Source organism: Gossypium arboreum, chromosome 13, assembly GCF_025698485.1.
Source record: "Gossypium arboreum isolate Shixiya-1 chromosome 13, ASM2569848v2, whole genome shotgun sequence".
Taxonomy (NCBI): domain Eukaryota; kingdom Viridiplantae; phylum Streptophyta; class Magnoliopsida; order Malvales; family Malvaceae; genus Gossypium; species Gossypium arboreum.
The window spans coordinates 41,383,379-41,385,934 of record NC_069082.1 but is presented as its reverse complement, the minus strand read 5'-3'; positions in this window follow the sequence as shown (position 1 = coordinate 41,385,934).

Genomic DNA, 2,556 nt, shown 5'->3' with positions numbered 1-2,556 from the left:
GTGGGAAGGGCTTCCCAAGACCTCTTCTGAAACTCCCTTGCTCCCACTTCACTTTTCTTTTCTCCATATCGAGCTCCTCGGCTTTGCACGCTCGCCGACAAGAGCCACAAACTCTCGATTTCCAAAATGCCAACATACGACTTTATATCATCATTCAGTCCATCTTCAAGCGTTTACACATCACGACTTCAAGAAATGCATTCGCTGCATCGACTAAGCCTCACAAATTTTCGTTCGTAGTCAGAACCGACATGGAACCTTGTTTAAGTTCAAGAAATTACTTCCGCTTTTGATCCATAAATCTCGATCGATATACTTCTTTCGAACTCGGTTAGAAAGAACTCCCAAGTTACGTGCTCCCTAGGCACAATGAAGTCGAGTACTCTACCAATAGTAGCGGAATCGCGTAGCAAGGAGATAGTACACTTTAAGCATTCATCGGTGTACATGATAGCTCATCGAGCACCGGATAGTGTTGTCCAACCAAAATTCAGCTTGCTCGGCATCGCCGCTATCCGTAGCTTTAAATTCAAGAGCCCCATGTTTTCAATTTCATCGACCGGGGCTTACTTGACCTTATTTGGTCGGGCCATCGGAGGTATTGTAGGTGCTTGGGGTTGCATTAGTCGGGAATGGAGGTTGTGGAACAGTAGTGTTAGTTCGAATGTATTGGTTGAACCAATCATTCATCACGCTATAGAAGGCTTGCTTAGCCTCATCATTCGGATTGCTAGCAATAGGTTGAGAGTCCGGCCGCTGTCCCTTGCGCGGAGCAGCGCCACACTCTCCACATCATCAGCTATTGCTCGGTTGGGATCGGGATCCATGGCTATAAACAAACACAAATTTCAAAATGTCGAAATCATCACACTATCAATTATCACTTAATGGCATGTATAGCTAGACCCCAAACATATCACGGTAGTCCTAGGATCGACTAAACCGTAGCTCGATACCAATAAAATTGTAACACCCGAACCCGAGACCGCTGTCGTGTGTCGGACATTTAGGGGTTAACAAGCCAAAACCACTTATAGCACCGACCAACTTGACATTCCTGTGCAAGTGGAAAAGCGCATCACTGTTTCCTTAAAAGCATATCTCGAAGTTACGAACTCGAAACCGATTCCGTAAATTTTCCCTGAATTTAGACTCATATATCCATCCCTGGATTTTTTCTAGAATTTTGGTCGGGCCAATTGGTACAGTTTATTAGTTAAAGTCACCCATGTTACGTGGGTCGACTACATCGACCTTCGCGTTACAACTTGAATATCTCTCTGTACAGGGTTTCAATACTGATGCCGTTTGTTTCTAATGAAACTAGACTGAAAAAGGAATCTGGAAATATAAGGCATGACTTCTAATTCATTCTGGATAATTTATGGTAAATTTTCAAAGTCGCGATAGGGGACCCGAAACCGTTCCGCCCTGTCTCACGAGAACTTTAATATCTCTCAAGATACTGTTCATATGATCGTTTCGTTACTTTCATATGAAAATAGACTCGTCAAGGTTCGATCACATAATTTATTCACTATTTAACACCATTCCTACAAATCTAGGTGATTTTTCACATCCACGTCACTGCACTGGCAGCCTCTGCTTTTAAGGTAGGCTTTACCTATATTGTAGTTCCCATGGACCAACTATAGTCTAGTCATACTTAGGTCCACATATGATCATATTTAGCCATTCCAATGGCTGATCATGTGACCAACACTCTCATTCCAAACCATAATCACATCATGAAACCAAATATAATTACAAACCACATATGGTCAAATTCCATACTCCACTTTTACGAACCATTTTCGCATGGCCGCACACATATACATCACAAAGTACTTAAAAACAACCGAGGGTGGTCCTATACATGCCATATCCAAAACTCAACTAAAGGAGTACCAAAAAGGGCTTTGATAGTGTGGTTGACTTCAACTTCTATGATCCCGAATCCGATCGCTAACGAGCAAAATCTATAAACAGAGAAACAAAGAAACGGAGTAAGCAATTTATGCTTAGTAAGTTTCGAGCCATAATATACACACAACCAAAGCATAGCATTCAAGTAGCTAAACAATAATTCATATGCACAATTTCTCAAAGACATGCTTACTTCACAATCCCAACTCTTATATTCATACACAAATAACGGCCTAGTTAATGCCGATAGCTCATTTATCATTAGAGCGAATATTCATACGACTTACTCATAGTGTGCGAAGCACACACAAAACATACCTTGTTGTTGGGAATTTCACAAGTGCATTAACTGAAAATTTTCCAGCAAGTTCAAAGTTCTCGAATCACATACCTTCGGAGTTTATCCGGATATAGCTACTGCTCAAACGCCTTGGGACATAGCCGGTTATGGTAACCCGCACAAAGGCCTTCGGGACTTAACCCGGATATCACAATTTGCACAATTGCCTTTCGGCTTAGCCCGGATATCATAACTAGCCCAATTGCCTTGGGCTTAGCCCGATATCATAACTCGCACAATTGCCTTGGGCTTAGCCCGATATCACTCGAACATTCATACACATCTTTGTT